This window comes from Saimiri boliviensis, chromosome 7 (genome assembly GCF_048565385.1).
Source record: "Saimiri boliviensis isolate mSaiBol1 chromosome 7, mSaiBol1.pri, whole genome shotgun sequence".
NCBI classification, from domain to species: Eukaryota; Metazoa; Chordata; class Mammalia; order Primates; family Cebidae; genus Saimiri; species Saimiri boliviensis.
Window position 1 is genome coordinate 89,909,968 of NC_133455.1, and position 13,386 is coordinate 89,923,353.

Genomic DNA, 13,386 nt, shown 5'->3' on the forward strand with positions numbered 1-13,386 from the left:
AAATATTTATTGAATATATTTTTTTCTAATTACTAGGGACTTTGCTAGGCTGTTGGATATACAAAGACAAAAGTGAAGTGAGTAGATTGCTGGATATACAAGTGAGAAGTGGTCCTTGATTTGGTGGTCTAGCAGACAAATATGTGTAAGAAAGCATTAAATATCTTATAATAGAAATGTTTTCTGTATGCACAAATAAGAGGGTGGGCTGGAAAAATAATGTAGTTAAGGTGACCTGCTCAATACTGAATCTGCTTATTAACTACTTAGGCCAGCACTTACGGCACACTTGTCAGGATGCCTTGCTAATATTTTCTGCTTCCAGTACAGAACAGAGATTACAGGTTTGAGCTAATTTTGTTGAACAGATGAGATTCCCAATGTCCAAGGATTAAAGAATACCTGTTATACAAGGAACGTGAATATTCCAGAGATTTATGCTCAAAGACCCCAGGTTAGTGTCTTTATTTTTAACTAGACTGTAAGCTCCTTGAAGACAAACATCTTCAGTGTTACCTTGTCCACTCTTGAATTGTCAAAACTTGGCCCAGAACTACATATATGGTATATAATCAATAAAAAATTGTTGGATGAATGCTCTCCAAATTCCTCCCATGACAAAAACGGAAGAAATACTAACCAGTGAACTGCTAGTTGACTGTTTCTCTCATTGCTATTCAGAGTCCGAAATGGACAAAGACATCTATATAATCATTCCTTCCTTTCAAATAACAAATCTGTGAATTATGCTATTCTTTTCCTATTGCTTCAGGAGAAGCTACTTGACAGAAGCCTTCTAAGAAAGGCTTTGAAAGAAAACCCTGCAACAGAGATGGCATGTATGAACTGCTGTGATCTGGAGTTGAAGGCAAAAACAAAAGTAATTCTAGCACAGAATTCTTCGACTGAAGTCATCTTTCTGGTCCGCGGAGCCTCAGCCTACTTGCATCCGGTGCTTGAGAGTTCAGATAGGCAAAGATGAGAAGTAGCATCTAGTCAACATCCGTTTCTTGAGCACTTACTACATGTGAGGCACTTTGCTTAGCAGCCGCTTTTACTGTACACTGCTTGGAAATGGTGAAGTGATTGGGCGAGTTTTTCTTGGGACTAATCCTAGAGTTCCAGGTGGAAGTCATTTTGATTAGGGGGACGGTTTATTTGCAGGAATTAGGCAGAGACACAGGGCCTGCCACTCAAGAGGAATGAGAAACCAGCTAACAGGAGGTGGACTGGGAAGCAGCAAGGCAAAGTCACCCTGTTCCGCAGGGCAACTCTCCAAAGGCCATGCTCAAGCTGGGGTAGCAGGGCTCTCGACACGGGGCCCGACGCGGGCCTCGGTCAGGGACCACGTGACGCGCGTGTTTACGTTGAGTGACGGGCACTGGGTTGGGCGGGCCTTGGAGGAAATCAACTTCCGGGGTCAGAGGTGTTAGAAGCCGGGTGGTGTGTGGGCTACCCCAACTCTAGTGACTGGGTGGCTAGCCAGGCAGCGTGGGCTAGCGGCGCGGCAGCAGACAGCGAAAAAGAGGAGCCGGTAAGTCAACGCTCGCCTTCCGGGGCCTGGGTCTTGGGGCCGGGGCCGCGTGAGGCGGGCTGAGAGCGCGCCACCCGGGGGAGGAGCGCGGCCGAGCTTCCGCCGCCCGCCGCCCGCCGCCCGCCTGCTCCCTCCTCGCCCCCGGCTGTCGCTGCAGCCGGAGTCAGGGGGCGTGACCAGCCTCCCTCTGGAACCGAGCCAGCTCCCGGGGTTGGGAGTGCCCGCTTGTTTCTGCGTTCCTCGGTAGGTACCGGTACCAGCACGTCCCAGAACCGAGTGTTTTCGAAAGTCTGCGCACAGGAACACGTCATTATTGTGTCACCGAAGCTCCTACGGACGGAGTCCTCGGTTCTTGCTTAGGTTTCACAGAACGCGCCTGGTTTACGGATCCCCTTTTACTTTGCCAAGTGCACCGGGTAAAAGCTCTACAGCGTCCGCCAGCTACATTTCCTTATAGTTCCTTCGGTCACATGTTGCAATAAAAGTGGCATTTCGGGGTCAAGGCAGGAGCCAGTCACTTTGCCAAGTGGTGAGGTAGATCCTTCATCTCCGTTAGCGCTCCTCCCTTTCCCAGCAATAAGGATATTTCCTCTATCTGCCTGTGTCGCCTGCTGCAGAGGAAAGCTTTGGATATGAAACCTATTTTGGCTTCACTTTAAGGAGTGGAGCTCTATTAAAAGCTGCACTGAGTGTTTTTTTGGTAGGATGATGTTGCTGCTGCTACTCTCACTTACTTCCCTGATGAGAGTTGGGACAGAGCTTGATTTCCTGGAGCGTAAAGTCTTGGCCATAATTTTAGGTGACTCAGCAGCCCCTTACGAATTCTGACTCTTTCCTTCCCTCCTCTCTCAGCTGCACGGATTCTGATGCCACCTTTTTCTCCGGTGGGAGTGGGATGATGAATTTTGGAAGCAGTTAGCGTGTTGCGTGGTGGAGTTATTGGAGTGGGCTGACATTTCAGTTCACAATTTAAGGAACCCCCCCGCCCCCACAATATTTAGTTGAGTGGGGTGATAGGGACTGACAACAAATTCGCTGTTGTATTCTCTGCTGTCAGAGAGTTCTGCACTTAACAATCACCTCATTGCCCTCTGCTACAATTTCTGGTGCATTGAGGGGATTGGTTATACTGTCTGTACCTATTAGGTAAATGTAGTAAGGGGGATGCCAGGCTGAGTGCACCTGCATGGTGCTGGCTAGCCAGTAAACTGTGTGGTAGAGAATTGCCCTGGTTACAAAGTTTGGTATCCTCCAGGCTGCCTAGGAGAGTGTTCTGTGGGCTGGGAAATTTAATGAACTGGTTTCCTAGTAACAGTATAAGCCCAGTGGAGTAAACATAAAGAAAACAAAGTGATGAAAGTACAACTTACCTCTTAACTTTCATTAAATGGAAAAATGTAGCTTCTTATAGGAGTGATCCATTTAAAACTTCTGAGACATTTTTGTTTGTTTTCATCATCTTAATAACAGACAAAAGAAACTGTAGAAAATCATCTCAGAGGGACGGCACTTTGTTTTTGGGTGGCGTTAAAAAAGAGAAAAAAGACATTTAACGATGAGCTTGTCTGGAGCTTAAATGAACAAATAGGAATTTTGCGTAATGGGCATTTTATGTTGTACTCTTATCTATATGTATAAGATGTGTACATTACATGTGATTGTTACGAATGAAGATACTAGAAGACGCCGTGGGAATGGAGTAGAATGGATGGGTGGATAAGACTGGCTGCATTAAGAAAAATGGAAGGGGAGTATATTAGATAAGTTGTTTCCAAACTCTAGGTCATAATTATAGCATTCCTTTACCAACCTGTTGCTTATGATTTTTAATCTTCCTTGAAAGTGTATCAAATTTTGTTATTTTCTGTTCAAACAACGAAAGCTTAATTGAAGAAGGTATTTCTCTTTAGATTAACTCTTTGTATTTATGCATATGTTTCTGATATACTAATGATAAATTAATTTTTTAGATTTTCAATATTTTAAGGACTTTTGGTCTCCTTACTGTTCCTCCCTGCCCTATTCCCATACCCAGTAAGTTTGGTTTAGCTTATTTAAATGATACATATTTTTTAAAAGGACATATGTTGCTTTTTTTTTTTAAATTAAGGTTTATTGAGGTACGATTTATAAATAAAAAAATAATTTTTACTATATTGCTGTATAAAGCCTGACAAACACATGTGGTCATGGATCTACTGCCACAATCCAGACAAATAACATTCCCATCATGTTAGGGTTTCCTCCTCTCACCCATAGGTTCTGGCAACTACTGATCTGTTCTGTGTCCTTATAGCTTTGTCTTTCCTGGAATGTTATGTAAATGGAATCATACAGTATGTAGCCTTTTGTTTCAGGTTTCTTTTACTTAATGCTTTGATTCATTCATGTTGATGCATGTTTGTTGATGCTTTATTGTTTTTCTACAGCTGAATAGTATTTCGTTGTGTGAATATATCATAGTATGTTTAGTCACCAATTGAACAATTTTTGGCATTTAGGAATGAAGCTACTGTAAACAATCATGTGCTGTTCTTTGTACATTAAGGTACAGGTCTTTGTGTAGACATACATTTTCATTTCTTTTGATTAAACATCTAGGAATGGAATTCTTGGGCCATATGCAAGTGCATGTATAACTTTATGAAAACTTACCAAACGTTTTTCAAGATAGCTGTTTCATTTTGCATTGTCACAAGTGACGTTTGATGGTTCCAGTTGCTCCACGTTCTGGTCAACACTTGTTATTTTATTTTTAATGTTAGCTATTCTAGTATGCATTTATTGAAAACTCATTTATGTTTTAATTTGATTTTTTCTTCTAACATATTGAGCATCTTATCCTGTGCTATTATTTGCCATCTGTGTATCTTCTTTTGTTAAATGTCTGCTCAAATCTTTTGTTTATTTTTAATTGGGTTGTTTGTTTTCTTATTGGTTTGCAAGTGTTTTATACAATCTGGTTATAAATCCATTATCAAATATATGTTCATAGTATTACCTTTAAGTCCGAGTCTGTAGTTTGTCATTTCATTTTCTTAACAGTATCTTTCAGAGAGCAGAAGTTTTAAATTTTGATGATTTGTGCTTTTTTTATCATGAGAAATTTTGCCTAATCCAAGGTTGCAAAGATTTTTTTCTTAGATTTTCTTCCAGAACTTTTATAGCCTTAGGTTTTAGATTTAGGTCTGTGATGAATTTCGAGTTAATTTTTGCATATAGTGTGAGGCAGGCGTCAAGACTCAATCTCTCTCTCTCTCTCTCTCTCTCTCTCTCTCTCTCTCTCTTTCTGTGTGCGTGTGTGTGTGTGTGTGTGTGTATGTGTGTATGTGTGTATGTGTGTATGTGTGTATGGATGCCCCAGTCTTGCAGCATCATTTGTTGGAAAGAGTATTCTTACTATCTTTTCTTCATTAAATTCCCTTGGCTTACCTTGTCAAAAATCAGTTGACTATGTTTGTGTGGATTGCTTTGTGGACTCTATTTTGTTCCTTTGTTCTGTGTGACTCTTTGGCCAAAATTTCAGTCCTTATTATGGTAGCTTTATAGTGTAATCTTGAAGTCAAAAAACCTGAGTCCTCCAAACTTGTTATTTTTCAAAAATTTTTGAGTGTTCTAGTTCTTTTTCTTTCCATGTAAATTTTAGAATCTCTTTATTTTCTATATAAACACATTGTGGAATTTTTGTTATGATTGCATTGAAGTTATAGATCAATTTGGGGAGAATTGACATCTTAAAAACATTGTTTTTTAATCTGTTAATAAAATACCTGTTCTGGCACAGAGCCAGGAAATTTAATTTAAGTTTAATTTGAAATTTAAATGTTGAAATTGATATTAAATATGACTCATGCTTGTAATCCCAGCACTTTGGGAGGCCAAGGTGAGAGGATTGCTTGAGCCCAGGAGTTTGAGAGCAGCCTGGGCAACATGGTGAAATCCCATCTCTGTAAAAATTAGAAAAATGAGCTGGGCATGTTGGCCTGCACCTGTAGTCCCAGCTACTTGGAAGGCTGAGGTAGGAGGGTTTATTGAGCCTGGGAGGTTGAAGCAGCAGTGAGCTGTGATCATGCCAGTACACTCTAGTCTGTGCAAAGGAGTAAGACCCTGTTTCAGGAGAGAGAACAAAATGAAACCACCTTTCTATATGTACTGGTCTTTGATTTCCTCTCTGTTTTTAAGCTTTCAGCATAAAAATGTTGCACATATTGTGTTACATTTGTAGCTGAGTATTTTATGTTATTTGGTGCTGTTTAAATGGTAACCTTTGAATTTTTTTTTTTTTTTTTTGAGACAGAGTTTTGCTCTTGTTACCCAGGCTGGAGTGCAAAGGAGTGGTCTCGGCTCACTGCAACCTCCGCCTCCTGGGTCAGGCAGTTCTCCTGCCTCAGCCTCCTTAGTAGCTGGGATTGCAGGCAGGTGCCACCATGCCCAGATAATTTTTTGTATTCTAAGTAGAGACTGGGTTTTACCATGTTGACCAGGATGGTCTCGATCTCTTGAGCTCATGATCCACCCGCCTTGGCTTCCCAAAATGCTGGGATTACAGGTGTGAGCTGCTGCACCCCACCTGAAATTTTTTTAATTTCCAATTATTTATATAAGTACATCAGTCTTTTAATATCGATCTTAAATTTTTGAATTTTACAACCTTGTTAAACTCACAAATTAGTTCTAGTAGCTTTTGTAGCTACTTTTGTTGCTACTGCTGTCTGCTAGTAGAGGCAGCTTTATTTCACATTTTCTCATTTGTTTGCCTTCTGTTTTGTTTATTTTTGTTTTCTTGTCTCATTGCACTGGCTAGGACCTCTACTTATGTAAACTGGAACAAGTCATATCAAAGCAGATATCCTTGCATTGCTCTTCATCTTAGTAGAGAAGGTATGTAGTCTTTTACCATTGAGTAGTTAGCTGTAAGTTTTTTGTGGATATCATTTTGATCCAGCTGAGGAAGTTTTCTTTAACTCCTACTTAGAGTTTTAAAGTTTAATCATAAATGGATGTTGTTGTATTTTTTTTTTTTTTGATTGTGAACATAATAGTTGATTATAGTAGAAAATTGGAAATAAAGGAAGACTATAAAAATACCCCACTTTCAGTAATATGAGGTAATTGCTGCAAACATTTGGTGACTTTTCTTTCTGTTGCAAACATATTTAAAAAACAAAATTGTTAATATTGTTTTATGTTTTGCCCTTTTCACTCAGAATCAGATTGTGAGTACCTACACCATGAGTTATTTTGAGAACTTATGTAATGGCTGTGTGTTATTGTGTTATATGGATATGCCCATCATTTAATGATTTTCTTATTGTTAAGTAGTAAAATTGTATTTTAGCTTTCCCTGTTGAAATTAACATTAAATATTTGTGTTTGATAATTTTTCAAAATAATAAAAATATGATTATTACTCAAAGTAAATAATTTTTTAATAGGTTCTTATTATTCAGTGCCTCTGTTTGGTGTTCTTGGAATTTATTCTTTATTGTATTTCTTATAATTTATTGTAAGAAATTTGGAGTATCATTGGCTTTTTGGGAATCACTTTAAGGAAGAATCTTTGAATTTCAGAAACAGAGTTCCTTAGAGATTGGCCTAGTTCAAACCATTTTTTAAGTGGTTTTGAGTCTGTAATCATTCAATGACTTTTCTGCCTATACTGTTTTGTTTCCACTGATCTATACAGAATTCCTGATGAATTATGTGTAATGTAATATACCACCTGTGCTCTTCTTAAGAATTATAGAAATCTTTGTGCTTAGCATCATGTAAACCCCTTTATGTATGTTGTTTTATTGAATTCCAACTGCCACTTTTTGGTAGTGACATTTTTCCCATTTCATAGGCAAAGGAAACCGAGTCTGCAAGTGAGCAAACTTACCTAAGGTTTTATTAATAGTAAGTGGTAGAGCTTGAGTTTCTCACAAGTCTTCCTCAATCTGTGCTTTTATTCATAGGCTATACTAGTAGTATTAGGCTCTTTTAGGTATTTTGTACATATCATGTTTATTTTGAATATATTAATTTTAATGATAACAATAAACCTAAGCACATTTATAAATTAGCATGAGAAGATATCAGTACTTGTGAAATGTTTATCCAAATTTATATCCTCTTGAATCTATTTTTATTTTCTAAGTGGCACAAAGATTATTGTTGGCTGTGTGCTATACAATCCTACTTAAATAATTAGAATCATTTTTACTGTGACTAGTATTCAACAATTTATTTTGAAATGTAAAGAATTTTGTAATTATAGGTTTAATAAATGAAGATCGAAATAATGTTAATTTATAAAGTGAGCCCTGTTATAATTCTGGTAACAATTTTTTTTTTAGAAGGATAACGTGCATTTTGGTATTTACATTTCAACATGGACTACGTGTATGAAATAATTATAGTTTGTGAAGTATGAAATAATTTTTCCTTGTATTCAGAGAAGATTGACTTTTCTGTGTCTATCATGCCTACCTTTTTAAATACATTCAGCCCTGTGGTTAAAGAGTAGGTCTACGTAATCATTTTGAAAACCTGCTTACATTTTATGTTATGAGAATTCACAACTTCTGCAATCGTAGTAAAGACATTGCAGCAGTGTTATACAAGATCCATTAATCTATTAATGTGCTTCACTGACAGGGGCTTACATGAATATTATTTAAAAACTACATGCTTAGACATCAGTAAAAGACAGTAATTAAAGATGAGATTAAGTATGATTTTATTTATGAATTTTACACAGACAACTTAAAATTAGGCTAGATCTTTTGTTCAGTTTGCCCAAATTGGGCATGAAAAACAAAATATGCCTGTGAAACCTGAATGGCATTAAATGGGCCACCCTGAATCAGAAGATAAGTTGAATACTTATTTTCTACTTTGCTGAATGAGAAGAATGTTTAATCAATGGTGATAGTTTTCATGAGATATTTTGATAGTTTAAGTTTTGTCTCTTGTTGGTTATGCAGAAGAGATTTATTTTATCTTTTTATTCACTCTGGCAATTTGTGACTTATTAGTGGAGTGTTAAAACCATTTACAGTTAATGTATTTACTAATGCCTAAGGTAGGATTTGTGCTTGTCATTTTACTATTTTTTTCTGTATATCAAGTAATTTTTTTGTCATTCCTTGATTACTCCATTATTGCTTTCTCTGCCTTCTTTTGTATTAAGTATATATTCTCTAATGCACCATTTTAATTTCCTTGATCGATCTTTCTTTCTTCCTTTCTTTCTTTCTTTCTTTCTTTCTTTCTTTCTTTCTTTCTTTCTTTTCTTTTCTTTTCTTTTCTTTTCTTTTCTTTTCTTTTCTTTTCTTTTTAAGAGAGTCACCTAAGCTGAAGTGTAGTGGCACCATCATAGCTCACTGTAGCCTCCAGCGCCTTGGCTTGAGTGATTCTCCTGCCTCAACCTCCCTAGTAGCTAGGACTACAGGTGTGTGCCACCATGTTGGGTTAATTTTTTTTAATTTTTTGTAGAGACAGGTTCTCACTGCATTGCCTGGGCTGGTCTTGAACTCCTGGCTGCAGGCAATCCTCTTACCTTGGCCTTCCAAAGTGCTGGAATACAGTTGTGGTCCACTGTGCCCAGCCTTGATGTTTCTTTTACTAAATATTTTTTGAGCTATTTTCTTAGTGGTTACCCTGGGAATTACAACTAGTATCTTATAACAATCTAGTTTGGATTAATGCCAACGAAATTTAAGTTTGCAAATTTTGTTCCTATATATTATCTCCTCTTCCTTCATGCTAGTATTAAATAAGTTACATCTTTCTACATTAATACAGTGTCCTTTAACACTGATTTATAATTCTTGATTTATGCAGTTGGCTTTTAAATCACACTGAGAAAAGAGAGTCACAAACAAAAAAAATTGGTACTGTCTTTTATATTTACCTATGTAGCTATCTTTATTAATGTTCTTAATTTCTTTACGTAGATTCAAGTACTGTCTATTGTCCTTTCAGTTTAACCTGAGGGAACCCCACTGGCATTTCTTATCAGTAAGATGTGCTACCATATATTCTCTTTGGTTTTATTTACTTAAGAAAGTCATAATTTCTTCATATTCAAAGAGTAGTTTTGCTGGAATTAGAATTCTTAGTTGGTAAACTTTTTCATTTACAATTTTGAATGTATCTTCCCACTGCCTCTGGCTTCCATAGTTTTTAATGAGAAATCAGATATAAAATTTTATTGAGGATTCCCTATTTATGATGAGTTGCTTCTGTCTTGTTGCTTTCAGTATTCTTTATTTTTTGAAAGTTTGGTTATGATGTGTTACAGTGTGGATCTCTTCACTTTTATCTTTCTTTGAGTTTATTTAATTTCTTTGATGTATAGATTAATATTTTTCATGAAATTTGAGAAGCTTCCTCACATTGTTTCTTCAGATGTTCTTTCTGCTTCTTTTCCTCCTCTTTTTCTGGTATTCTCATTATGCATATATTGGTATGCTTGATGATTTCCTATAGGTCTTTGATGCTTTGCTTTTCTTCATTTTTTTCTTTCTCTTCCTTGGCCTGTATAATATCAATTCACCTATCTTCAAGTTCACTGATTTTTGTGCCAGCTCAAATATGCTGTTGAACTCCTTGAGTGAATTTTTGAATTAAATTATACTTTTTAACTCCACAATCTTTGTTCTTTTTTTGTAATCTCTGTCTTTTCATTAATTATCTTTGTTTGGTGAGATATTGTTACCATACTTATATATGGTTTCCTTTAGCTCTTTGAAACCACATCTAAGAAAATATTTAGAGAAAGTATTTTAGTGTCTTTGTCTCTTAAGTCCCATGTCTGGGCTTCCTTAGGGACAATTAACTGCCTTTTCTCTCTCTCTGTACAGATTATCCTTTTTTCTTGCACGTCTCACACTTTTTTTGTTGAAAATTGGACACATAATATCTAATGTGTTAACTCTGGAAATCAGATTCTCCTCTTCAGGGTTTCTTCTTGTTGCTGCTCTTGTTATTTGTTTGCATAGTGACTTTCCTGAACTCTTTATGTAAACTTTATATGCTTTTTATGTGTGGCCACCAAAGTCTCTGCATGGTTAGTACTGGGCAGCTAATGATTGAATAGTTATTTCCTTAATATTTGGAAGCAATGAGTCTCCCAGCCTTTGCTGACAGTCTGTGTGCATGATGGGGCATGCCTTCAGTGCTTAGACAGGCAGTTAATAACTCTAGCTTTTAGCTCCTACTTGTACAGAGCCTGAAGTGTAGCAATAGGTCAAAGTTTAGGTAGCCATTTCAGTTCTTTACTGAGTACTTGCGTGAACTTGGTCATCTAGAGTTCAAGGAATATGTTGGATCTTATTGAAACTCCTTATTGACATTTCATTATGAGCTTTTACTTTTATGATTCCGGTCAGCTTGTTGTTTGCCCCAACTGTTACTGCCACCTCAGGCAGCTTGATGTTAAACAGTTGGCCCTGTTTGTTTTTGGAAAATGCCATCTGGGGAAAGGTTATTGGCACTAGGCAAGCTCTGAGTCAGGTTAAATAAAGACAAGTAAAGGAGTGGTGTTTTCCAGGGAACTGTTAGACAGATCAATAATGACAATTTCTGGGAATTGGGTTTTACAGGAGCTCCAACCCTATTTTATGCTTCCTGGTGGCTGCTAGGCTGCTAGGCTGCTGGATTTTATTGTGATTTGGAGCCTCCTGATTTTCAGGGCTCTGATAGTTATCATACTTATGTATGGTTTAGATACTTCTATATGGTTTAGATACCATACCTATATATGGAATAGAGGGATGAGATTAAAATGCCATCAAACTTGCTGTTCTTAATGAAAATCAGCCATTTTTCTGTAATACATTCTCCCTAGATTGATGCAAGCCTTTGATTAATTTCTAGAGTTTTGAAAAAAGTGGACTTTAGTAATTTTTGCTACTATTGTTCTTGCTTTATGGAGGAAAGGATTTTTGGAGTTCCTTAACTCAATTATTCCTGCTGATATCACTGTGTTATATTTTAATGACCCAAGTTCTTAATGTCACCTTATCCCAATTATACTTATATTCCACTACTTTGCTTCATCTTTATCAACTGTGGTATACAGCTTCATCTAAGAGAATTATTCTAATTCAGATATGTAAAAATGTGGTTATTATTCTAATTCAGATATGTAAAAGTTTCTCTTATGATCAAATTATTTAACAGTATTAGGCATCTGTTAAGTGCTGTGAAAATTCTACAGGATAAAAATTATAGTATGTTCCTATATTTAGGGAGGTATCTGCAGTATGGTTAGGAATTTATGCATGTAAAAAATGTTGAATTATTGATTACCTGAGTGAAATAGATCTGGTAAGGTAGAAGGTAAGCTACTTTTATTAATAATAAATAGGATGGTACAGAGGTAGCGCATTATTAGCCATTACGTAATTTTATTCTTAAATAATTCAGGTCAGTTTAAATAGAGGAAATCATCAGTTTAGGCCTTTGAATTATGGCTAAAAATTCAATTGAATTGCTAAAATGATTATAATGAATATTATTAGTGATTATTAAACACTGTGTGCTATGCCTGAACATATTACTTGGAGAAATTGGATTTTCTGGTTAATGGAATTTGCTAGTAAAAGAAAAACCAGAAGCCCAGTTTTTCCTTGATTTTGTGAAAATCTCTAGACATGTATTTGTGAGTTTTTGATGCTTTAGTTATTGAAGGTAAATGACTTCTCCCTCTGCCCCCTTTTAAAGCATTTAACTGAATGCTTATCAAGCTATGGTACCTGGCAGTTATTTTTCAGTGCCATAGTAGAGTCACATGATTGTTGCCTTCAAATAATTGGTAACAACATGGGGTTAAAATGTAGTTGTATTGTATCTTTAAGTTCTTATATGAATATATGTGACTTTTTGTGTTTTATTTAGTTTGCATCATTTTTTTTTTTCTGCTTGAGGAAGACAAATGGTTTGCAAGTGTTGTAAAGGATTACTAGAGATGCTTTTTCATGCTCATATTAGGCAGTCTCTGATATGCATTTATTTTTATTCTTAATTTTATGATTAAAAGTAAAATGACACATACTGGCATTTTGGGGGAAGTAATGCTATCATATATTTCACCATTCAGAATGCAAAATTAGCAATTCGTAGCAGAAGCAATTTCAAATTTTCACACTCATCATGAATTTAAGGATGCAAAGGACCTGCTTTATATTCTTGCATATTTTTTTGAAGGAGTCATGTTAGATATTTCTAAGATGTATTTTTCTCTTCTCTTTACTCTCCTTATTACATTTGAATCATGTAGTTTTAAGGTAGGTGTTTATTTACTTATTTGTTACCAGACCGTTGTCCTGTGTTTGGATAGTATATATTGCTGCCAAAGGCTCACCATAAAGTTGCTGAAGGTGAAGAGAGTGGGTTTCTAGAAGTACAGCTAATTCTTCTGTAGTGTCTAGTTAATGTAAAATTTAAAAACATCAACCAAATACATTTATACATAAAGGAATACTTACATGTAATCATAGGAATTTAGTAAATAAAACTTTTTAGTATCATTGCTATCATGCATAATTAACATTTCTAAGATTTGTTACATATTTACTCAGTAGAGGAACAGAATCAGTTGACATTTCTGTAGGACTCTGCTATTATGGCATATGAAGAATGTTGGGAGTGCCTAGATTGCCTATTGGAAAGCCTTGGATTTTTAGTTAATGACTCAGCTAGTCTTCATAATGGTGAAGAGGAAAACTTCAGATAATGCTCATAAGATGTCAGGTTTGTCAGGAATATGCTCAATTATAGAGAGAAAGGAGAATGAAAAGAGAAGGGAGAATGAAGAGGAAAAGGAAAATGAAGGTATGCTTCAGAAACTTTTTTTTTTTTAA

The 13,386-nt window shown here is 36.2% G+C and overlaps 1 protein-coding gene across 18 annotated transcripts in view; it reads left to right on the plus strand.

The window, feature by feature from the left end:
- Nucleotides 1–1,401: 1,401 nt before the first annotated feature.
- CCDC91 (coiled-coil domain containing 91) overlaps nt 1,402–13,386 on the plus strand; it is a 476,760-nt gene continuing 464,775 nt past the window's right edge. For 15 of the 18 annotated variants that reach the window (XM_074402990.1, XM_074402983.1, XM_074402984.1 and 12 more), the window contains exon 1: nt 1,402–1,534. The gene's annotated coding sequence lies outside the window, so the exon portion shown is untranslated. Of the gene's footprint in view, nt 1,535–1,643; nt 1,778–13,386 lie in introns of those variants that run through there. The other 3 variants (XM_074402991.1, XM_039472443.2, XM_074402998.1) reach the window with 2 other exon arrangements.